Below are 25,514 nucleotides of genomic sequence, written 5' to 3' on the forward strand. Positions count from 1 at the left end.
GGATCCACCTAAAAATCTGTCAGGATAAAGGAAACAGAAATGAATGAATGGTCTGGAAACATATTTCACATATTTGTCTTGTACCACCCACTGTTCCTCCAGTGGGAAGCCCGCCCATCAAGAACATTTGCTTGAATGTGAACGTGTCATGTAATACGATGTTTTCGGTGAAAGAGTTTGTTTCTCATATGAAGAAGCAGCAGGACATTTTCTGGGACAGACTCGTTTACATTCTCACAATAATTCTACAGTAGCCCAGAATGGACAAACCCAACTCGAGAGGCCTTTTTGCATTTTGACGTTACCTGGAGGCCACGTACAGTTTACCTGCCTGATAGTGGAGGGTGAGTCTTTAGCTGGTTGCAATATGCAACTTCACCACTAGATGCCACTAAATCACACAACATATGAGTCGAAATCCGGCGATCGATGGGTTAATAATGTTGCAGATTTTAATATTGTCCCGATGAGTTTGGTGCACGTTACCCTGGAGATATTATTATTTAACTCACACACAAACGATAATAGAAAGTCGGATTGGTAGTAGTAATATTTATTCATGCTCGTTTTTACTGCAAACTGTACATGGAAGTATTCAGTTCAGTTCCATGGAGCTGAGAGGAGAGACAGGCAGCAAGCAGGGGAGACGTGCAGTCCTCCAGACAGTCAGACAGACAGGTCGCTCCAGAGGTGACCGGGGAATCCTGCTCTCTCTGAGCCTGCAGACAGAGCCTCCTCCTCGGCCACTGCTCCTCCTCCCCTCCCCTCCCTCTGCCCTGGTTGCGCGCTGGGGGATCCGACGACGTCACACAAGCGCGCGCACACACACACACACACACATACACACACGCACACACACGCCCTCTCTCTCTCTCTCTATCTCTCTCTCTCTCTCTCCACCGCTCTGCCACTCCGTCTCTCTCCCTCTCCTCTCTGCTGCTATTCTGGGAAGTGGCGCTTGGAATAACCCCCGTGTGCGCATGAGTGTGTGTGTGCGTGTGTGTGTGTCTCTCCTGATTTCACCCTCTCACACACGCACACATGCACACTCACAACACAGCGAGACGCGCACACTGACTGACTGTCTGTCTGCAGCCGCGGAGCTCCGGCCGCACGAATCCGGTCGGAAAGGATTCCTTCCATTTTTACGCGCAACTTTTGCTCCGTCTCAGCCGCGACGTTCCCTCCCGCTGCCCCTCGACTCTTGTGGATTTCTAACAACCGTCTCCTCGCCTCTCGGCGGACAACCATCGAGGTGTCAAGCCCGGAATCGGATCTCCTGTCACCGGGTTTGCTTGTTGTCATTTTCGCTCGGAGACGGAGGCGCGCAGCCGGAGCGCAGCGCAGACTGAAGGTAAGAGGAGCGAGAAACGAAACCCGGACACATTCTCACACATTTCACAGTGACAGCGAGCTGTTCTGCGCCATGACGCACATTCTGGACTGTTTTCACGGCTCTGGATCTTTTTGTTTAGCTTATAAGGGCAAGGCTGTGCACGGGGAATACCCCGGGCACGCATTGCATTGCATGCAGATTACCCGGGTTGCGTAATATCCTGAGGAATTTGCAGTAGCCTGCTCGACCAGGGTGGCTGCAAGGCCGGGGGGGAGAGAGGGAGGGAGCCGGGCTGCTGGAGGGTCTGGAGCTGGGAGAGGTGTGAGGATGATGATGGTGTCTGGAAGGTCGATCATCTGCGTTCGTGCGCGCTGTGCAGACGTGCCCGCGCCTCAGCGGTTTGATTCTTAGAAGTTCACCTGTGAATCTGTGTTGTGTTGCCATGACGCCCCTGTGATCTGTGGGCAGCGCGCGAGGCGAGTTGAGACAGTGACCTTAGCTCACGCGCTCTGGTGTTTCCTTGTTCAGTGTCAGACGGTGGCACATCCGCTTTTTGTGTTGTTGTCACTTTGTGTCCGAACACGACAACTGTGTTCATGTGTAGATGTTCAAACAGGCAACGACTCCACATCTAGTGTTCATCGTTTGAGTCCTTTATGTGTGTGTGCGTGCGTGTGCGTGTGTGAGAGAGTGTGTGTGTGTGTGTGTGTGAGAGAGAGAGAGAGAGATGGTGGGTGGTGCGCTGGCTGGTTCCGGGAATGTTCCATGACGTGTTGCCGTCTAGAGAGGGGCCCTGGTCGGGGAGACTCCGACGCACGACCCGGCCATTCTCTCTCTCTCTCCTTCTCTCTCTCTATCTATCTCTCCCTCTTCCTCTCTCTCTGTAACTCCTTCTCTCTGTTTCTCTTCCTCTCTCTCCCTCTCCCTCTCTCTGTTTCTCCTTCTCTCTGTATCTCCTTCTCTCTGTTTCTCTTCCTCTCTCTCTATGTTTCTCCTTTGCTCTGTTTCTCCTTCTCTCTGTTTCTCCTTCTCTCTGTTTCTCCTTCTTTCTGTTTCTCTTTCTGTCTCTGCTTTTCTTCTGCTCTCAGAATTTTCCTCCGCTGCATTTTTCTTTCCGAGCAGAGATTTGCAGCCTCATCACACAGGCACGTCCTGTGTTATTGCTCGTCATAATCTCCTGGTCTCAGTGTGAAGGAAAAGCTCCAGTTCTTCCTCCCTGCACCTCTCAGGCTACCAGTCAGAGGTCAAAGGTCAGGGTCGACCCGCTGCATGCATCGGGGGGGGGTAAAGAGATGTTGCTCAAGGACACTACGGCAGAGTGGAGGATATGAGGATGTGTGAGGGATGCTGTGTGCTCTGCTCTCTGTGCAATTATTTTTCACAAATAAGTCAAGATTAGTAATAGAGCAGATTTAAAACCAACCAAAGTGCTGGACAATAAAAACTACACAATGAAATTAAATTACATAGACTAGCATATGAAAAGATAAACTTACTATGAGGACTCTCGGCCAGCGCTCAGTAGCAGTGACGGCTGAGACTCATCAACCTAACGACAAATGATTCTCCAGTTCAGGTTCTACCGAGTCAAGCTTCACTGAACTTTGAACAATCGGGAAAACTGAACTTTATTTGAAAAAAAAATCCTGCAGGTCACTTTTACAGTTTCTGAAAGAAAAGCTGCGACCAGCATCACCACCGGTCAAAGTAGCAGCTAATTCCAAACATGCAGGTTTAAAACAGACACAGATATTTAGGACCAATGAAAATCAGTGAGCTCTGCAGAACAGTGAAGAAACAAGTGAAGAGTGAATCCAAGAGAAAACAACAGATGAATTCATCTGTGTGGAGGTGACGAGGTTTTAATCCTGCAGCTGAAGAGACGGCGTTCGTTCTGCTGTCGGGACACACGCTGCTGACTGTGAGCGTGCACGTGTCTGTGGTAGATGTGTGTGTGTGTGTGTGAGTGTGAGTGAGTGTGTGTGTGTGTGAGTGTGCATGGAGAGAGGCCGACCTACATACCATCTGTCTCACTGTCACCTCAGATGGCCATCGTGGTGTACTGCGTAGGAGCAGGCATCCATGCGCACACACACACACACACACACACACACACACACACACAGTTACCAGGGTGGACGGAGGATTTGCATTCAAATATTCAATTAGTTATTACTAAGGCCTTGTGGGATTTCTTTGTGTGTTTGCATACACGTGTGTCTGTGTGCATGTTTGTGTGTGTCTGTGTGCATGTATGTGTGTGTTAAATCATTTGAATGTTTTTCGGGCACTCGTCAGCCCCCCCCCCTCCTCTGACTGTTCGTTCGCTGCAGATGTGATAACTTCGTATTTTGCTGTCACACATGTCATCGCTGGAGAATATGAAATGAATACAGATGTATGGTGCGACGTGATGCAGCGACACACACACACACACACACACACACACACACACAAACATTGGGCCTTGAGTCGCTGCTGGGTTAAATCTCAAGCATCATCCTCACGTTTTGTCGATATTTAACCTATGTGCTGTGGTTTTGTTCATAAAGTTTTTACCATCCACGCAGAAAGTTTCAGCTGCGAGAACTTGTCTTTCACTCTCGGGTCTGTGAACTTGTCACCGGGAATCTGTTGCAACTTGCTGCCACCGCAGACTGAATTCCTGCATCTCTGCCCCGATCCATCCCGCATCATTCCAACAGTCGTCTTTTTGCGGAATCCTGCTAACGAATAACAGACAGACAAACAAAACAGAAACATTTCCTGTTTGGCAGAAATAATGAGATTTGAAAAAAAACTGAAAGCTTTGAAAATTAAGTGGAAATTCAAGTCCCTAAAAATCGTTGTGAGTCTTTATGGTTCAGTGTGTGATTTATTTGAAAAAAATCAATGATTCCAGGTTTACAGATTTGACCTTTGACAGAGGAAACGTGGCTCCGCTCCGTGTCGTAGCATTCAATTTGTTATTGTAACGTATCTGACGCCTCCGTGTGGATTATTTCTAACAAAGACGAGCTGCATTGTTACAGGACGCACCTGCGACACAGTAACACGGAGCTCAGTGAGTCTGTGTGACGGAAAGGAAGCGACGAATTCAGAGCTTTCAAGGAGGATTTCAAGTTTCACGCTGAGCTGTGTGTGTGTGTGTGTGTGTGTGTGATATTACCTGAGAGCTGTAGAGGAACATGAGAGCGCTCTGGTGACCATGGTCCTGACAGCGACGGCTAAATTATTAAGACACACACACACACACACACAGACACACACACAGACACACACACACATATGTAGCCTAATGAGTTGGTTCACTGGCTTCTCCTGCAAATTGTTCCTCTGTGGTTTGGTTTTCTTTCCGTCCGAAAACATATACACCTGGAGGAGAGGAGGAGAAACTGACAGTGGAACAACAATGGAGAAAAGTGGAGGAGGAGGAGATGAATGAATGAAGGAAGGAATGGAGGAGGAAGGAAGGAAGGAGACGAGAGGAGATGGACAAAAAGGGGAAAGTGAGGAGAGAGAAAGATGAGGAAAAGAACAAAATGTAAAGAGAGAAGGAAGGAAACAGGAGGAGAGGAGAAAATAAATCAACAATAAATGGAAGGAGAGAAAGAAAGGAAACAAAAAGAAGAGAAAAGAGGAATAAAAGGAAGGAGAGGAGAGGAGATGAAACAAGGAAAAGGGAGGAAACAAGATAACGATAAAGAAAATATGAGAATTATGGAGGAAGAGGAAGGAAATGAGAGGAGAGGGAAGAAAACAAGGAAAGGAAATCAGATGAATGAAGAGAGGAGAGGAGAGAAGGAAAGAGAGAAAAATAAAAAGGAGAGGCGAGAAAACAGGCGAGAGAAAGGAATGATGGAAGTAAAGGGGAGGAGATGAGACAGCGGGGAATAATGAAAACGGAAATATTAAAGAAGAGGAAAGAGAGAGAAACAAAGAAAGGAGAGGAAACAAGATAACGAGAGACGGAAACAAGTAAAGAGGAGATGAGTGGAAGCTGAATCAGTTTGTTCTCGTCAGTTTCATAAAACTCTTCGTCTCTAAACAACAAAGAACATCTTTTCATCAGCGATCGCCCAATCACGTGACAGCTTCTCAACGAGGAGGGAAATGTGATCGTTCGTTTTTTTTAGCTCGCTGGAAAGAGCGTGTGTGTGTTTGTGTTTGTGTGTGTGTGTGTGTGTGTTTGTGTGTGTGTGTGTGTGGCTGATGTTGTAACCCAACCTGTCATTACTCAAAGGGATGAACTGCACGGGCTGGCAGGTGTGTGTCAGTGTGTGTCTGTGTGTGTCTGTGTGTGTGTGTGTGTGTGTGTGAGTGTGTGTGTGTGTGTGTGTGTGTGCGCGTGCAGGTATTTAAACGGACAAGGAGATGATGGAGAGATGGAGGGAGTGAGAGAAAAAGAGAGAGAGAGACCTTTCCCCAAACTGGCCTCCTCTATCATGGGCTTGTAATTAGTCTCACTTCATTAATGCATCAGTGAGTCGAGCTAAATCAATGTTTTGTGATCATAAAATCTCAACTGCAGCTGCCGTCGCCCTGTTTTCCTTTTCCTGTGCGCTGCCAGTTCTGTGTGAGCGGATTATAAATCACATGTAACTCTACAGTCAACACGCTGTACGCAGAGGAACACTGATTTTCCATATGGGTGGGGACACTCGCCGCCGAGCCAAGCTGTCAGCAGACGAGACCGCGAAAGCTTTTCTCCCATTTGAATAACACCGCGTTCACGGTGATATACTGACGCAGCACAAACCTCCGGCAGCTCTTCATCAAACTCCTGACGCTTTAATGAAATATTCCAAATTTCACCAGGAACATTAAGATAGAGACGAGTCCCTCAAGGAATCACAACGAGGCCGAAGATGGCGGCCGTCTGACCCACACCCCGCCCCCTCCCCCTTCCCTTGATAAGCCAATCGCGCGCTTAAAAAACAGCTGAACGAGAAACGCAGCCAGCCAATCACGTTGCTCTGACGGGAGTGAAACCATTAGCACGTCACTAACAGAATTCACAGTAAGAATTGATTGATGCAGTTAAAAATCATTTTACATCCGACTGTGGATCCGTGACCTTCAATGATCATCCTGCGCCGGTTAGAAGAACTGATTTGTGACCAGACTCAACTTTCTGTGACGTTAACGATAAGCTGTTGATTCACAGTGTGTTGATACTCCGACCAAATATCTGATTTATTGTCAAAATATCCAAACTTGTGGTACAACGTCCGACTCCAGCGACACTAAACTGCTCTGTGGTTTCCACTCTCCGCTCCACAAACGTCCACAATCTTTGCTTAACCTCAACCAAAGAGCTTCTGCTGCCCAAACCACAGATGGGACTCAAACTCCGGTCTCTGGTGTGACAGTCATGTGCTTTCTACGCCGGTTATCCACCACGTCCACCTCCTGGCAACGCAGCTGCTCTTAATAAATGTAGAGCTTCATTCATTCAGGAGATGCACCTCCGAGCACAATAAGTATTCTACAGTATCATCAGTTCTTATAGCTGCTCATGAATATAACTCCCAGCAGCTCTGGTTTAGTGTGAAGTCAAATGAAGTTAAATAAAAAGGTGTAATCTCAATCACCAGAAACTTTAACAGTTTAAATGTGACTCACTTTAAAATCCACCGACGCTATTTAGCTCCGCGCTCAACAGTCATCTGGTGAATTTTGTTCTGCCGCCACAGAAACGAAACCAGAAACGCACGTTGCAGGTTTTGACTTTACTGTGGATCTTTCGATGTCATGTTTTAGTTGAACCTGCTCAGTGCTCAGGGGTTTCTCTTGTTCACTGAAGACTGGCCGAGTGAATCTGAGGGACTTTCTGTTTACAGTAACTGAACAGATATAATCTGTGACCTTTTATCAAAAAGAGAACTTTGTCTTTTTTGTGTAAATCTGTAAAAATAATTCTAATTAAAAAATATAGAATAAAGTTTACTGGATTTTAAAAATGTGACTTTTAATTTTTTGAGATAAAGTATTTTTATTTTATGCCTTATTTTTTTTATTCACTTTCTCTCGGTGGAAATGTTTCCAGAGCTGTCATTGTACCAAGCAGGTTTTACTACTTATTTTCAAAAAGATTAAATTCAAAATGAAAGTAAACGACACTGCGATACACTTTCTGACCTGGGTTGTTTTTCTGTTCTTGACTGTGGTACAATGAAAACACGGAGACAGTGACTGCTATAGATTTAAATCGAGTTATTTGCATATTAGAAATAGATAAATAACACTTCAAACAATATCAGGGGTTGAAAAGAAATCCGATCTCAGCGGGTGAGGCAGAACAGAAACCCCAACGGGCTTTTAAAGCAGCGCACCCAAAAGAAAGAAAAGTGACAGAAGAAAAGTGAGAATCAAGATGACAAACGGATGACAGCAGCGATCTGAAACTCCAGAACCGTGCGTCTGCTGTGTTCGTGTTTGTCGTTGGATTTATCGGAGGGTTTGAAATGTCAAACGCTCAGAGATCCGTTAAGAAAACAACTGAGACTTTGGGGAATGAGTGTTTTCAGGATTCCAACGCGCAGCCTCGGCCCGTCACTGCCGTCGTCAGGGAGATTTCACAAAAGAGAGATCGTCTCGTGACCTTTTGACCTTTAATACACTCGGAAATCTTTTTACAGTCCTCGCTTTAACTTTTTTTTCTTTCTGTTTTTTGGAATGACGTGGCCAAAGGTTTGTGGACACCTGAATATTGCACAAAATAATATAAATATGTAAAACTAAAACTTGGACCAGCAGCGTTTACAAACTTCTCCTTTCTTCAGTCTGGACGTCATGTTGAGTTTTCTTTCGATTCTTATTTCTACTTCCTTTTTTACTTTTTAATACATGTAGATATTTATTGACGGCACCAGGCTGCACATGGTCTTAAATATGTTTTCTGTCTCTGTGTCCTGCAGCGGCTGTGACCAGTGTCGGACTTAATAAAGCGGACCAGGTGGCCGACAGTTCACCAGGTAGGATCTGCATCTGATAACTGTGTGTGTGTGTGTGTGTGTGTGTGTGTGTGTGTGTGTGTGTGTGTGTTTGCAGAAAGAAAAAATCAGTGAAGGTGGAAGAAAAAGGTTGATTTTTTTAAATGATTGTGAAATACAGTATGAGTAAAGTACAATGTGGAGGCATCTCACCGTGATAAGATGAATTCTAATCAATGAGATGAAAGTAGATGAGTCGTTCGAGGTGAAACCTCCCGACAGGAAGTGAGAGTGCCTGAAAAACAAGGAGAAAATGGAGGGAAAAGACCTTTTGTGATAATAAGCATCATTATGATTTAAAATGGCCGCAGCTTTTGTCATGAGAGAGAGCGAGAGACGAGGAGACGTTCGAGCTGCATTCATTTACCCAGAATTACTCTCGCTGCTTTTTCCCAGCTGGTTGTCGGGGCAACCGGCCAGCTTCGTTACCGGAGGTGTCACCTCAGCCGGGAGTGTAAATGAAAAAGCTCACGTTAACGGCGGCGCCGCCTGCCAGCGAGTAAAGTTTCTGTCTCCTCGCTGTACACGACGACCGCTCCGCTCTGTGTTCCCACGGCTGCTTCTTTACCCACAATACACTTTGCTGTATTTTTAAAATGAGTCAAACTGAAGACGCAGTGTTTTTCAAGGTACAATGTTGACAACAACATGAAAAATGAAATTTTAAGAGATCTCATTGAAATTTTGTAAAATGTGTCCCTGTTTTTTTTTGTTGGACAAAAACAAAGTATTTCTTTATTTCAACGTGACGCATCGCCTTTTCCGTCATTTAAAAAAAATGACGGTGGAATCACAAAGGAAACATTCTGTTGAGCCGACACAGATTAAAGACACGAGTGGAGATGGTTTCATGGATTGAAGCTGTGGTTTCTTCACAAAAGCTGATGACGACAAAATATTCCAACATCGTCGTCTCTGGTCTCGTGTTTGTTGAGAAATAGACGTCACAAGATTCTACTTTTTCTGACCGGTTGATTTTTCAAGATTTATGATTCAAAACTTTTACTCGGCCGCTAATGACATTGATGGAAATGAATCTCCTGCTGTCGTGTCACACACAGAAGAAAAACACGATGCAAGAAGAAGAGACGATACAATACCCAGAAGGAAATTTAAGGAAAATACTAAATGCTAAGGAATAAAATAAGAGTGAAATTTGAAATTAAACACATTTATCTGTTAAAAACAAGACACAAAAAACCTTTTGGAGACATGGCCTGAAAACACGTGATTAATACTGACACTAGCAAACAATCATGGTCGTTAATTTATATCTCCAGGCTGAACCTTTTATAAAGTTCAGCAACGTTTGCTATCGTTTCATTTTCTAAGCGCACCATCGTTACTACAAGCACCAAGGTCAAAGGTCAAGAGGCCTCAGCATCTTGAGGCTTTGAGGAAAGGCAAGTTTTAAATTTAGAATTTCAAAACAAGATAATATCAGAGAGTGAAGAGGTGGGAGATTAAGAATGAAGATTAGAGACTTTTTTTTTTCTCTCGAACATCTTGTATTTGCAAATGTAGTGGATAGGGTGTGTGTGTGTGTGTGTGTGTGTGTGTGTGTGTGTGTGTGTGTGTGAGCAGTATCACTTCCTCTTCCTGTGTAACAGACAAGGATGAGATGAACTATGTCATCCAAACAGCCTCTGTCTTTCTCTATCTCCCCCTCACTCTCACATCAGTCCCACGACTTTGTGAATGTGTGTGTGTGTTAGCGTGTGGTGCAGTCAGACAGTGCACAGAAATAGATCATGTAAAGCAGAGATTACTATCTGCACCTCAGAGCGTAGACATGTGGGCATTTAGACTTCACACAGTGTCATCGCCGTTAAAACACACACAGCACGACACATGCACAGGATGTGCGTCGGTGCCTGCAGAAAGTGCACATGCTCTAAGATGCATGTGTGTGTTTTATTGGGTTATGAGGACGTAGAAAGTGACAAATGTCAACGGCTGCTGCAGAGCTGGAAAGTGCACGTCCTTTTTTTTGAGCAGTTTGAAATGACACATCGATAAAAACTGAATGAAAAAGAAACAGTGAGTAAAAACTCTGAAACATGAGTTGTTGATTAATGTGGAAAAGATGAGTTTCGATAAAGAAAACATGTGATGAAAGTTTTTTTCCTCTCAGTTTGTTTCTCTGTTGTAAAAACAACATTTACATTAATTCTGATAAACTGATAAAAAAATTCCACATGGGAACTATCGTCTTCTTAGTCTTCTTCCTCGTCTTTTTCCATTAAGTGATATTAATTAATATTCCTGTTTTTGATGTTTCATAATAACTGGGCTGAGATCAGGTGAATGTTGAGGCCTCTGCATAAGATTCAATATAATGAATAAATAAAACAACATTCATAAACCAGTGAGACGTTGAACCCTGTGTGGAAGCCGCCCGTGTTTCTCTGCTCATTAATTCAGGTTTTTCCTTTAATTCATCATTAATCCGAATAAAATCAACGATGAAACAAGAAAACAAACAAAAGGATAATTTGTAATATTAATTATAAAAAAACAACAGCGTCCAAAAAAACAAACAAGACAGAGATAAATGTTCAGCTGAATTTAGAAAAGAAAAAGAATGGGAAGAAATGAAGTGGAAGAAAATGAAGAGAACGAGAGAGAGAGAGAGAGGGATGGGAGCCCAAATGGATACAGACGCCATGGTAACCAGAGAGTTGGTACATTAAGAAGTGGCCAACACTGGAAAAAAAATGGGTTCCTGCTCTCTGATTGGCTAAAGCCCAACCAGGAAGCGACTAAAGCACGCGCACACACACACACACACACACACACACACACACACACACACACACACACACACACACACACACACAGGCATACGTTCACCTCCTCCACCCCCACACAATAGTATGTTCAAATATAAAAAAAAAAGTAAAAGAAAAAATGGTTGGATGTGAAGTGGAGGAAGAAAGTGTATGTTCTGTTGCCATGGTGACCACGGCTTGGTACGATGGATGCAATGCAAGCTGTGCCCTTGACAACATCACATGGAGAGGAAGAGTTGACATACACACACACACACGCATGCACACACACACACACACACACACACACACACACACACACAGGGTGAATGATGACCATATGCATTGTTGAGCAGCTGTGTCCAAATGAATGGTCTTTAGGTGAGCAGCTTCTCCTCCTCTCTTTCAATGTGTGTGTGTGTGTGTGTACAAATGTGTGTGTATATGTAAGAGATAACGGAGCTGCAGAATTTGAATAGCATTATGGGATACGACTGTTGCCGAGACAACAGCAGTTAGCTTGTTTCCCATTTCCTGCAGGTACCCAGAAGTCCAATGGGCTCTTTGTTTGTGAATTCAAATTACAGGGAAAGCAGTGTGTGTGTGTGTGTGTGTGTGTGTGTGTGTGTGTGTGTGTGTGTGTGTGTGTGTGTGTGTGTGTGTGTGTGTGTGTGAGAGAGAGTGTATGTGAGAGTTCATATATGTGTTTTAAAACTCTGATTAGTTTAATATTATGAATTAATTAATAACTCTAAAGTTTATAGGGAATGTGTTGTCAAGCCAGATGAATGTGTGTGTGTGTGTGTATGTATGTGTGTGTGTGTGTGTGTGTGTGTGTGTGTGTGTGTGTGTGTGTGTGTGTGTGTGTGTGTGTGTGTGTGTGTGTTAGAGTGAGAGAGTGTGTTCAGTGGTGTGTCTAAGCACCGTGCAGCTCAATAAGGAGCTTTGGTTTCACTTCCGCATCGTTCCTCATGCAAATCACGGTTGCTTCTGCAGCCTGCACACTTCCTGTAAATGCTCTTTATGTGTGTGTGTGTGTGTGTCTGTGTCTATATTTGCATTGGTCCATGCTTGTTTAATCCACGTCAGTGATAAGAAAGAGCACTCGTGTGTGTCTGTGTGCTTGTTCATCCGAGTGAAACTGTATGTGTTTGCATTTCTGAAGCTGTTGTGTGTTCTCTGGTAGTTTGAGGGTTTTATCTGCTTCTCTAATCAGCCACAGTTTCTACACACGGTCGCACAAACAGCGATAAACCTCCGAAATAAACACGAGTAACAAGACTGAGCGTCTGCAGCCATGCTAGCGTCTTCTCTGAGGCCTGCACTCGTGCTTTGGGCTAAAAGCTAACGTCAGCATAATAGATTGATTATAATTTTAACCAAACTTTCCAGAATAATGAAAACATGTGTGATGATATGTGCTTTGATCTTTTGGAGGTGGCAGGGTTTATACTGCAGCAGTCACCAGGGGGCGATCAAGACAATACAGGCTGAAAACAACGAGTCTCAGCAGTCGACACCAAACTCACTTGTGGCTAATGTTCTAAATGTTAACGTTAGAATGTGACGTGAAAACGTAGGATGGAAAACAAGCGTGAGAATTGAGCCGTCGTCTTCGTTCATAAATCTAAACGTGTGTCAGTGAGAGACGATGGAGTCCGAGGGTCACTCGTGGCTGCAGGATGAGGTGGAGACGCCTCAGGTGGACACTCGTTCAGAGAAAGACAGGATGTCTGTGGGAGGAGAAGAGGAGTGATGAATGGAGGGAGGACAAGGTCAAGAGAGGGGAGGAGGGATTGTGATTGGCCGCTGTCACCTCAGCCACCCGTCTTTGTTCTTCCATCCCTTTCAGCACCCTTCACGCTGTCATCTTTCATTTTCCCCATTCATCCCTCCTTTCTTTTATTCCTCCTTTTTGTCTTTATTGCCCTGACATCCTTACCCTCCTTCTCCTTATCCCTCCATCATTTTCATCTTTTGGCCTCTGTCTTCCCTTTCTTTTCCCCTTCCTCGATCTCTCCCCTTCTTATTCCTTTTTCCTTTGCTCTTCTTCCATCGTTGTCTTTAATTGTCTCCCTCCATTCATAATTTTCTATCCCTCCTTCATCTTTCTATCAAATTTTTCCCTCCACCTCTGCTTTTTGTCATCCTTCTATCTCTCCCTGTTTTTAATTTTCGTACTTTCTCTCTCTAGATCCCTCACATCTCTCTCATCCTTGCCCTCCGTCTCCTCATCCCTCCTTCATTGTCATGCTTTGGCCTGAGTACCTCTGTCTTTTCTTTTTTATTCCCCTGTTCCTCCTATTTCCACATGTTCTCTCTCTCCCTTCCGTCTTCCTGCACTCATCCACTCCCTCGCGCCCTTCCTCTTCACCTCGCTCGCCCCCTCCTGTCATTTCGTGCCCTCGTCTTTTCATCACTCCCTCCATCCCTCCGTAATCTCCTCTGCCATGAGGAACAGGTGGCTCGCCTCTGCTGTGCCACTTGGTGGCTTCCTGCCCGAAACAGAGAGAGAGAGAGAGAGACAGAGAGAGAGAGGTATAGAGAGAGAGAGAGAGTGTGGCCTGTGTCAGTGCCCTGGCTCTCAGGCTGGTTACATGTGACGGGCGGAAGGAGGAGGAGGAGTAGGAGGAAGAGGAGGAGGAGTGGCCCGTGCGAAGGCTATAATTTTCTACACTGAGAATGACAGAGAGCAGCAGGCGCTTCAGTTTCAAGCACTTGTGCCGACGCTCACTCGCACTTAAAGATAAGAGCTACCGAGATATTTCTGAGCACACAGCGGCGTGACATCACATCCTGTCCTCACACAGGAAGTCAACACACTCAAGAGCCTGCGGTGTGTTTGTTTGAGTGTGAGTGTGAGTTTGTGTGTTTTTAGTCCGACAATCAGCCGAATGATCTTCATGTCTTAACTTATCAAACAGACCGGGATGATTCATCAAGATAAAAACATTTCATATCAGATCATCATCATGATAAATGACTCATTATTTTCCGTTGACGTAAGGTTTCATAAGGATCAACTCTACTGAGTGACATTGTAGGTAATGGTTTTGTTTTCCTGTCTCTCTCTCTCTCTCTTTACTTCCATCTCTTTCTCCTCCTTCTTGTCCTTCTTTACGTCTCTTTTACATGAAACACATTCTTTCTTAAAGAATTACAATAAGTGATGCCATCAAAAATCAAAAGTGCATCCCTCCCAAATAACCCGTTACAAGTGCTTAGAGCTTTACCTCTTTTTTTATCATTATCTTCTCCTCCGCTCTATTTTTATTCTCCTCCTCTAATCTTAATCCCACGCTGCAGTTTCTGAAATTGACATATTTTGGGGGAAATGGGGGATTGGGCTCGCTCCTGTAGCCGCTCGGATTAGCCGCTGCTACAGCAGCTAGCCATCTCCGCAGCTAACCCCATATGCATGGCATTAAGACTGATTAGCTCTGCGCTAGCTCACTCACTCTCAGGGTATTAGGGCTTAAAAGCTAGCACAGCTGGCTAGCACCTGGCGCCTCCCGTCCTTCATACGACAGGGGATTAGCACATGCTAACGATGGTTTGCGCTGAGCGTGGCCACGCAGGCGAAGAATTAGAGGGGAAGTAAATCTGACGTGACCTGAAAACAAACTCTCGCTGAAATTTGTCTTTTTCAGTCTGTCTCCGCGGCAGTCGTAAGTGTTTAAGTGTGAAGAAACATATATTATACAGATAAAACCTGGATGAAGGAGGGAAGAGTTCTCGTCTAACACCTGCCCACGCTTTGAGCGAGGGAGCGTTCAGTGAAGACATTAATCAACATCATGTGGTTTGACTTTATTTAGTTTGAAAACATCGACCATGAGGCTGCAGAAGAATTCACTGTGTTTAGTTTCCTACTTTTGCTCCAGTCAAAGGATTAAATGTTCGTCTGTACGTTGACGAAACCCGACCAACGTTTATCTTGTACGTTAAAACCGTCTCAGTTCTCAGTGGATAAACTCTCAAAGTCTCTGGTATTTATTTTTTTAAGACAAACTGGTTTAAAAGTTTCTACATAAGTTTCCACAAGAAGTATTTTAAGGAAAATCCCAAACAATTACTGAATTTAAAGCCCTCATTCAAATCTCTTACGCTTTAATCTGGATTTAGTTGCTTTAGATTTCAATGGTTAGAGACGTGAAAAAAAAGGAGTGAATGTCCAAGAAACTACTAAAGAAAGTTTTCATACTTTACAACTATGAGAATCAGATCTCTGAATCATGTCTGAACCGTTCGATTCAGTACATCAAGGTTTTATATCTGAATATATTTTAATGCAGAGCTGTGCCTTTAAAAATTCCTCCTCTTTTTACAGAAAGATGATAAACATATTTTTCCACATTGAAATAAAAAAAGATAGATTTTCTTTCTATTTGTGACATAAATTTAAAATTCATTCGAGGCATCCCTCTCTTCATCCCTCTCTTTTCTCCCTCGTCTTCCTCACAAACTTTTCCCTCTTTCTTTCATCTCAGTGTTGCTCTCCTTTTCTCCATCCCCCCATTCATGCCTCCCTCCTCTTCTTCCCTTCGACTCCTGTTTCATCCTTCGCTCTCTCCTCCTCTTCTTCAAAGCTCTGTCTATTTGTCTCTGGATTCAATCCTCTCCTCTCTTTCATCCCTCTCTCCTCTCTGTTCCCGTCTCGACTCGTCTCCTCCCTGTTTGTCTCCTCTCTGATGTGCTCCTCTCCCTTCTTCTCCTCCTCGCCACTGTTTTCTTTCTTCTTCTCCTTTTCATCTCTCCTCCTCCCTTTTCTCCTCCTTCTCTTATCTCCTCTCAATCTGCCATCCATCCTCTTTTTCTCTTCTCCCTCTCATCTCATCATTTCTTCCTCTTGTTTTTCTCTTCTGTTTTTCATTTCGTCTTACATTTCTGCTCCTCCCTTCTTTCTCTGCTTTGTTTTTACCTCCCATGCGCCCTTTCCTTTCTTCTTATTTCACTCCTCCCTTCTCACGCCCTCTTCTCTCCCCCCTTGTTCATCGATATCTCCCTCCATCATCTTCTTTTTCCTCCTCCCTTTTCTTCCTCCGCTGTCCTCACATTTCTCAACTTCCTCCTCCTTTCCAATCTCCTCCTCCACTCCACCGTTTCCCCCCTCATCCTTTCTTCTTCTCCCCCTTTCCTCTCCTGTGTCATCTTCCCCCTCGTCTCCTCATCTCCTCTTTCATCCCCGTGCACCAAAATAAAATCCAAAAATTCAAAACAGATCCTCCTTTTTCTCCCGGCTGTCAGCTGCGTGGTCTCTCTTCACTTTCAGTCGTTTAACTGATGAAGAACGAGTCGAGATTAAATATATTCAGTTAGTTTTGAACGTACCTGATTCCACACACACACAGACACACACACACACGCACACACACACACACACACTATAATGGTGTCAGTGACAGGATTTGTCTGACAACCGGCTGATATCAGACCTCTGTGTTAACTGAAGGAGGATCAGAAGCAGCTGTCAGCCGTCTGCGTGTGTGTTCTCTCGTTAGTCTTAATGTCATCAGTAAAATTTGCTCCGTGGATCTAATTCCCACTGGATGTTAAAAGCCGTCTGCGCTCAGCTGAGGGCCAGAAATATCTATGCAAATATATTCAGATAAGTCGAAAATGTAAATAAGGAGATGTCCCTTCCAAAATCGTGATGGCTGGCATGAAAGTAAAGCACATTACGAGTCCACTTACTTTGTGGACAGAATTGCAAACAAATTTGTAAAATACCCACTGACGCCAGGTAGATATGCAAATTATCGGCAATTAGCATCTTAAGAGACTAAATCGTGGCTGAAGTGGCTTTAAGATGATCATTTTCTTGGCACGTTGACAAATGTGTTCCTGATATAGAAAGTTTAGAGGGGACTTCATAGAGCCGTGGAAAATATTTTGACCTGTCATAGCAGGAAATGCAGTTTTTGTTTCCACACTTTAAACTTGGAGCTCCTCCACGAGGCTCCTTATGAAACCACATTCAAATTCACTAGATTCACTTTTTTATTTGGATCTGCACTAAATCACTCACTGATTTTCTTCATCAACATATTCTCTGAGAAGTCAACAGATCTTGGAATGGAAAAGAAATTCTGGATCCGCACCAAAAATGTCACAAACAAACATGACGAGCTGATTTTTCTCAAAAATGTTATATAACCAATAGACTGAATATAAGTTTATTTTATATCTTCTTGTTAAGTTTACCTAGAGCTTTAAATTCAACTCAAAGACAGTGAGTGAAATTAATTACTTAGTAGAATAAGTTACACTGACTTAAGTAAAGAGGTAAATGAATAATATTTAAGTTGTGTTTGCTTCTTCATCTTCTTGTTGATGTATTTACTTAATTGACTCTGTCAGTAGTTTAAACAAGTTATTTTGACTTTATATTTGTATGTGCTTCTAAACCTCCATATTAGTCAGGCTCCACCTCCTGCTCCTCCAAATATGGTCACTTCTGGTTTAAGAAAACATGAGATGTAGCTGGAGACGTTAAATGTAGAAACAAGACGTCGCAGGTGAAGCACCACACGCTTGGTTCATGCACATGTTCGCACACAAAGACGCACATTCACACATGCAGACGCACACAGAGTCAGACACGCTGTACATGAACCCACTCACACTCCCAGTTAGTTTTCTCTCCGCTCACCAAACCAAACACTGTAATTTATCTCCATCTCCCTCTCAGGCCGACCTCAGGCCATTAAAGGTTTCCCGTTGGGTTTGTGGGCAGAAATGTCAGAGCTGTGTCGGGCAGAGAGGCGGCTGTGTGGTGGCAGATTGCTATGCTATATGTGTTGTGTTTATGTTGGGGTGCGGATTTCTTTGGGCAGCGTTCGTGTTTGTGCATGCGTGCCTGTGTGTGTGTGTGTGTGTGTGTGTGTTGAACTTTTGAAACTGGCTGAATCTTGTCTCCTCTCCTTCTTTCCTCATATCACCTCTAGTTTCCTCTCCTCCCCTCCTTATCTTCTCATTTCTTCTCCTCTCGTCTCATCTCCTCTCCCCTCGTTTCCTCTCCTCTCTCTCCTCGTCCTCTTTCACCTCGTTTTCTTTCACCTCGTCTCGTCTCCTCCTCTCCTCTCAGTAGCCTCTCAGGACCAGAGGAGTTATATTTGGCTCCTCTCCTCTTCCTCCTCCTCTCTGTTTCTGTGTTTTACTCCTGCAAAGATGGCTTCATTAGCCACAGACCTCAGCTTGACACACACACACACACACACACACACACTCACACACACACACACACACACACACTGGGCTGGAGAAGGGGATCGAGTCTGTTACATAAGAGTTTCTCTTATATAATTTGATGCATATTTGATGCTGAATGGTGCAGTGGTGATGCAGAAAGTGTGTGTGTGTGTGTGTGTGTGTGTGTGTGTGTGTGTGTGTGTGTGTGGAGGAGCCAGAATTTTACAGTTGGCCTCTCCCTGCCCTCCCTAAGCTGTTGCGTCACTGGGAAATCTAAAGGTGAACAGGCTGTCAAAACTACACTGTGCGTGTGCGTGCGTGCGTGCGTGCGTGCATGTGTGTGTGCGTGTGTGTGTGTATAAATACAGAATCCACAAACCATTCCTCTGCTGTAAAGTCTTATACTTAAAAACCCGTCTACTTCCCCTCAAGCTCCTCGTCCTCCTCCGCAGTCAATACAGATGTAATAATGAAGGGTGATGGCGTTTACCTGGACCAGCCTCATTAGTGCACGTCATCAGAAGTGTGCACGCTCAGGGCACCGCACCATAATGGAGCGGGGGGGGGTAGCTTTCAAACAAGATCGACTTCCTGCTGAGCTGCTGAGCTCCGGCTTTCACTCCTTGTTTGGTTCAGACCTTCAGACTTCAGAGTTTAATCTGAACATAGACTTCAGGTGTAAAAGGTTCCTCAGACCAACGCACCAAAGTTTCATCCGACCAGAAGAGGAGTTCTGGATCTGGATCAAACTGAACCATGGTTCTGTTCGTTTACAGAGTGAAAACTAGTTTTGTGTAAAGTACATGAGTAAAGAAAATGAGCTCAACATAGATTATATATAAGATGGATAATAGTCTGGGAAATGTCTTGTGATGTTGTGATCATGACTGTTGAACACAGTACTGTAGGAGGTAGAGTAATAATAAGAGTATTTTCTCTATTGGAATCTTTAAATTCAAGTTTCTATTTAACAGTGGATACTGAGCTTTTTTATTTGGCACCATTTTCTGCTGTGTAAAGGGCAAAGATGACAGAAGCAGGCTTGCTGTCCTCAAGGTTCCTGGTTCAGGTCCCAGTCTGCGGTGGATATATGGGGCAGCTCCCAGGTGGGAATGTGTGGAATTCCCCCCCAGAGAAATAAAGACTGAATTAAAAAAACAACAACAACAAATTTCCCACGCTGCTTTAATGAAGCTTTCCCGTCACGCTTTAAGTTTTCCTCCGAGTCTGCGTCCTGATGGTAAACAACCTGCTCTGTTTTGTTTTTGTCGGGAAGCGGAGGCTGACTCATCTGCTGACTGCAACTCCTTTATTTTATTGTTTTTTCCTTCTTTTAATTTCATGGAAAAAATAAGAGCTGCAAAAACAACTTAGGGAAAAAATGAGTGAATGCAACAACAAATTAAGACAATGGAAGTCAGATTTAGCTGAAGGTTCATAGATGATGGAAAATGTCAATTCACAGAGGAAATTCATAATAATAATAAATATATCAACATGTTGACACTCATCTTGTTGCAGTGTTTGACATTGTGTGTGTGTGTGTGTGTGTGTGTGTGTGTGTGTGTGTGTGTGTGTGTGTCAGGCTCACACACAGTTAAACGTTGTGTGAATCCAGCCATGCCCTGACCATCAGATATCACCCGATGACCAGCTCGCCGTGCTATCTGAGCTAACAGGAAAGGCTGCCCTTCTGCTGACATTGGTGTAACACTGGAATCCTTCCCCCCCTCCTGCACAGTCACTGCCAGATAATGAGGTTGCGTAACAGTTAAACTCTTCCCTGCTTTGTTAATATCGATTAGCTCGCTCCATCTGACGTAAAACAGACACACACAGGGCGCTCGGTTGCCAGTCCATCAGCTGGCAGATCAATCAGAGCCTAATGAGATAAACGAGCTCACTAATTAGTTAACGAAGCGCTGGCTGACGGACTGACACAAACAGAGCCAGGCTGGCAGCTTCTCATGTCAGCTTAGGGGGAGAGTTCCTCAACAAAATGATTCTTAATTTGATCTTTACATTACATTTCCATTTTAGATTTTATCAGAGCTGCAGTTATGACTGAATGCTTCATTTTTATAGAAGTTTTACATCGACCGTGGTTCCGTTGCAGATTTCGTGTTTTTCAACAGATACTACTGATGTTAATCTGAACGTTTTTATCTTAACCTTAACCCATTAAGACCTAAGACGCCGAATAAGGACTCGCTGAAAAACCTCAACATTGTTCGAACACAATTACTTAAAACCTGAGGCTTTTCTGAAGAGCTGACAGAATTTACAACAGGTAACACAAACTGAATTTCTCAGCAACTTTTTTTTAAAGAAGCCAAAAAGATTCTTCCTCCTCAAAATATATACGTCTGACAGAATGAGCTCTGGTCAGCGGATCGTCATCTGGGTCTGAATCTTCTTTCATTGTTTTCATCAAAGAGCACACCAACAAACAAACTACATTCCCCACAATGCATTTCACTTATCTCACAAGTTTTTCAGCAAATAATTATGTATTTCATAAGTCACATGTCCTGGAAATGATTATGTTTGCGTCTCTTCCGTCTCTAAAGGGAGAGTACGCTCGTAATCCAGTCTTATTGGATTAATGAAGCTTATTTAGCTCATTGATTAGTGTTTTTATTGTTTTTGTCACAACAAATTTCCCTGTGACACTCCTCCTCTTCTGTGGCAGCACAAATAAAATCTTGGTGACCTCAAAGAAAACAGTTTTATAAAACACATTTCCACAGATATTTACTTTCTTTCCTGGAGTTTCTTGAAATGATGGGTTCCATTCTCCTGTATTTTGTAAATTTTAAGGTTCTCGATGAAGTTCCCTGCTGTTTCCACCTCTTAAAGTACAGTGGTTTTCAAGAAATTCTTTGCAGCAAAATATGGTTGGTGAGCGTAGATTTCAACTTCGGTCTCTTTGCAGGTGTGATGGCCCCAAACCGGTATCAATAACTCAGCGTTGAAGGTGTTGTCAGGTGTATTTATTTCATTCTGGGCAGAGCCAAGTTAGGTGTTGGACCGTAACCATCCCATCAGCACAATCTTGACCCAAATATGTCATTACACTGGTATAATAGAGCGCCTCCGCCCAGGTTGGACAGCTCCTGGTAAGTTGTAAATCTTGCTCCTGGATCTCAACACAGATTCAAATAAGAAAAAGCTTCTTTTCTTTATTTCCACACGGATCTACGGATCTTCTTCTCTTTCGCAGGTGGACGAAATGACACATGAATGATGAACAGGCACAAACGACGCCCAAATCACATTTTAAAATGGATAAAAGCAGTTTTACTAGAATTTGCTGGAAAACACATCAGGGAAGTGGTGCTGAGTGTGATGCCAGGGTGTGTTGGAAAAGATTAGACTCAAATGAGGCTGAAATTTGCTGGTACTTTGAGAAATCCTTCCAGAAACTTATCTGGGCTGGAGAGGATCATTATTCACTGTGATTCTGATCTAACACTCTTATGTTGGTAAAGTTCCTGGACTCCAACAGTCATGTGATGCACCATTTTTTTTTTAGAATGTAGTTGGCTCGTGAATCAGTAAAAATGACTCACAGATTTAGGCTGGTGGGTTAGTTTGGCTCAGTCAGCTGTGATTGACGGCTCTGCCCCTTAACCCTGGCACAGACCTAGTAGCTGTGTGTGTGTGTGTGTGTGTGTGTGTGTGTGTGTGTGTTTGTGTGTACTGGCGTAGTTTGCTTCTGTAACACTAAACTGGATACTCCTGATGTCCCTGGGACCAAAGTATGCTTCCCTGAAACGGACACATAGCTGGAGCGTCCGTGGGGACAGCCCCGAATAATTTTAGCTTCATGGGGCAAGCCTGAACTGGAGGACACACAGAGACAAACAGCTGAGCAGACAGACAGAAATACAAACAGATAGAGGGGGAGACAGGTGGCTATCACCAAGGTCCAACCTCGTATTACTGATAATAATAGATTAATGTTGTATAATCAGATGATTACTGTTTTTGTGTTTAAAGGGATTATGTAAAAAAGTAAACACCATTAACAAAAGGGTAAAATATGCATATTTATACTTTGACCTGCTACCCAGAGATTATCCTATTCTGAACTTTAAGAGTTGGCTAGTTTTCCGCCCTATAGACTTTCTCTGTGCCCAGCTGACCTCCATCACTTTGAGTCTGTGTCATTCTTATTATCTTATGTTAGCCTTATTATCAGAGGCCTACAATTCGCCCTCTAGGAGGAGTTCACTCTCACATACTCAAAGAGGTGTTTAATACTCAGGTCAATAGTTCTGTTCTCTGATGTTGGGGTGTGTTACAGCTACTTTTAAACGTCTTATCAAAAAGAAAATCAAATCTAACCTCGGGCAAATTCCATACCACCTTGAAAGAGTTTTTTTTATTCAGTTGCAAACATCTTTAAATAACCATGGCATTTATGAAATGTTCCCATCTGGTTCTAAACCACATCATAGTGCAGAGACAGTTCTTCATTCAGGAAACTATCCTGGTGCCTTCAGACCCACTGCTGCCTTTGACACTGACGATCATAGGATCCATATGTCATGTCTTGATCAGCGCATTGGAGGGTTTGAGACTGATAACTAGTGAATTCATTAAAACTTGCCAGTAGGTGCTGGTGCCTCTGCCAAAATGCTACATATTTGTTTTGGTGCCCCGTGTGAGGCTTCATATGATGAGACTTATCAATCTAATTTAACTAAATCTAAATGTGGTACAAAAGAAGCTGGTGCCAGTTTTCAAATGGCGCAAATGGTTTCAATTTTGTCAAGATCAACGAAAATGAGATTTGTGTACCTTTAGTCCGTAAACTTTTTACCATCGATCTTATGTTAAGAACGGCGATGTGATTGTTGAAGCTTTGGGGAAATTTGGGCAATTGTAATGAAAACAGAAGCATGAACACAGGAATCATTAACTTTTGTCCTCATTTGCTCCTCTCTGTCTCCTCAGGGCTGAGATTATGGCACCATGTCACAGGTGTTCCTTCCCTGGTCCAGGAATCAGGTATGTGGGATTATTGTGTTGATCGTCTGTACTAAAGGTCCGGTATAACCTTTGTGTTTTGAGGTTTGGCTCGTTAATTTTAATGAACAGACGTTTGGGGTAAACACTGTAGTTTTTGTAATCAGCCTGGCTCTGCTGTGTTTTCCACTGAGGGAAGTTTATGGTAACCTTTAAGAGCTGACGTCAGCCGCTGTTGTCAGCTGTACCTGCACAGCCAGCTACTGCTCTGTGTGTGTGTGTCTGTGTGTGTGTCTGTGTGTGAGGCTGGCAGGATTGTCTTTAATGAGGGTGAACTCGAGGTATTGTGCTCAGTCTTCATTCGGCCTGCTGGGAAGGTTGCTGGCATACGGGTGCGTGTTTGTGTGTGTGTGTTGCCATTGTTAAAAGTGGGAAGCCCCCTATACACACTGCACGACTTCTAACAACGAACACAGAGTCGAGTCAAGTGTTTGTCTGCGTGTGTGTGTTACCCCCAGGGGGCGACAGGTGCCGCTGGCTACATGAGACCCTGTAGAGTGACATGGTTATAGGGAGAGAGAGAGAGAGTGAAGTGCTGGGTGATGGAGAAGATGTGGATGAGGAAAGAGGGTGAAGGGATAGAGGAAGAACTGAGGAGAGATAAAACTTAAGGAAATGAGATACACTGTACGGTCAAAAGTATTCGGACACACATCACATATGTGTTTGTCCAAACCGATGACTGTTCGGCTGAATCAGCCTCGGCTCCTCTGGTTTCACTTTAACTGCCAGATTTTGGAACCTGGCTGCAGGGATTCGCTCCCATTGAGTCACAAGAGCATCAGTGACGTCCAGCGCTGATGTTGAGGGATGAGCTTTGGCACTGAGTCGGGGTTCCACTTCGTCCCAAAGGTCTTGGATGGGTTCAGGTCCGAGCTCTGTACCGTCCACACCAAACTCCTACAGCCGTGTCTTTACTTGAACTAAATGGGGCAGGTGTGTGTCCACATACTTTTGGTCATGTGGTGTAAAAGCTTTGACAAAGACACAGATAGAGACGGAGGCAGATAAAGAGAAAAAGGAAGAGAGAGAAAGACAGGGAAGCAGAGATGGACAAAAAGAGAGATATTTTTCACTGCTGGAGTCAGGGACAGCTGGCCTGTGTGTGTGTGTGTGTTTGTGTGGTTGTGTGTGTGTTGGCATGGCTTGGTTGCGTAACACTTGACTGGATCCCCCTGTGGCTTAGGGGCTAAAGTGGTCCCGCTCCCTTTCTCTCACTCTCTTCATTCAAATGAAGCTTTATTGACTTTGATTAAATATTTTCACATCGTCAAACAAAAGTAAACGACAAAGACGAAGCTCAACGTTCACCTGAAAAAATATAAATATGAACCACAGCTGCAGTCGCTGTCAAATACAACAAGAAGAAAAGTATTTCAATTTAGACTTTTTTGGGCGAGGGTCTCTCAGGTGTTTTCGTAGCACACTGTTTCCCATGGTGCTTTGCTGCAGGGAAACTTTGCTATGGAAAGAACAACTCTTGCATTTTCTCTGCTTCACTTATACCGGCTGCTCTCTGTTGTCTATACAGGTGTGTGTGTGTGTGTGTGTGTGTGTGTGTGTGTGTGTGTGTGTGTGTGTGTGTGTGTGTGTTTATTCGTTATTTTATGAGTAAGCTTGCAGGCATGTGAAGATGTGTGTGTGTTACCATTTTGAATGTTGTTACACTTGTGTGTGTGTGTGTGGGGGGGGGGGCATTTGAATATGTGTGTGTGTGTGTGTGTGTGTCTGTAAGGCTCCACATGTGGGCACTTGCAGGCATTCACGGTTGTTTGCATGCAGGTATGTGTACGTGCATGTAAATTAATGTCTGCACAAGTACTCGTGTATGCTTGTCAGTTAACTAGTGAAGTGCTGCTGTAGAATAAGACGACTTTAGTTTTGAATGTTGTGCAGAAGGAGAGAGAAGGGAACGACACGATGAGACTAACAAACTGTATGATGAGGACCTAACTGCCCTTAACGTCCGGTTATAGTCACTGACTGAACATACAAGGTAAAAGATCCTGAGTCAATCTCAGCTGAACACTCGATTGTACAGCAGCGAGATAAGAAGTTTCTAAAGTACCACAAACAATTCTTGGGAAAATCTTCTATTGTGCGAAAAGTCTACTTCAACTTCGAGCATTTGTCCTTTGGTCCACACTATGGTCACCCACCCTAGACTGAACGAGAGAGATGAGAGGG

At 43.9% G+C, this 25,514-nt stretch overlaps 1 protein-coding gene across 4 annotated transcripts in view; it reads left to right on the forward strand.

The window, feature by feature from the left end:
- The first annotated feature begins 820 nt into the window (after positions 1-820).
- The window catches only part of hivep2a (HIVEP zinc finger 2a), a 71,808-nt gene continuing 47,114 nt past the window's right edge, over positions 821-25,514 (forward strand). The window contains exons 1-3 of one of the 4 annotated variants that reach the window (XM_069515277.1): positions 925-1,354; positions 8,257-8,313; positions 23,256-23,309. The gene's annotated coding sequence lies outside the window, so the exon portion shown is untranslated. Of the gene's footprint in view, positions 1,355-2,293; positions 2,587-8,256; positions 8,314-23,255; positions 23,310-25,514 lie in introns of those variants that run through there. The other 3 variants (XM_069515279.1, XM_069515278.1, XM_069515281.1) reach the window with 3 other exon arrangements.

This window comes from Paralichthys olivaceus, chromosome 19 (assembly GCF_024713975.1).
Source record: "Paralichthys olivaceus isolate ysfri-2021 chromosome 19, ASM2471397v2, whole genome shotgun sequence".
In the NCBI taxonomy this organism is placed as follows: domain Eukaryota; kingdom Metazoa; phylum Chordata; class Actinopteri; order Pleuronectiformes; family Paralichthyidae; genus Paralichthys; species Paralichthys olivaceus.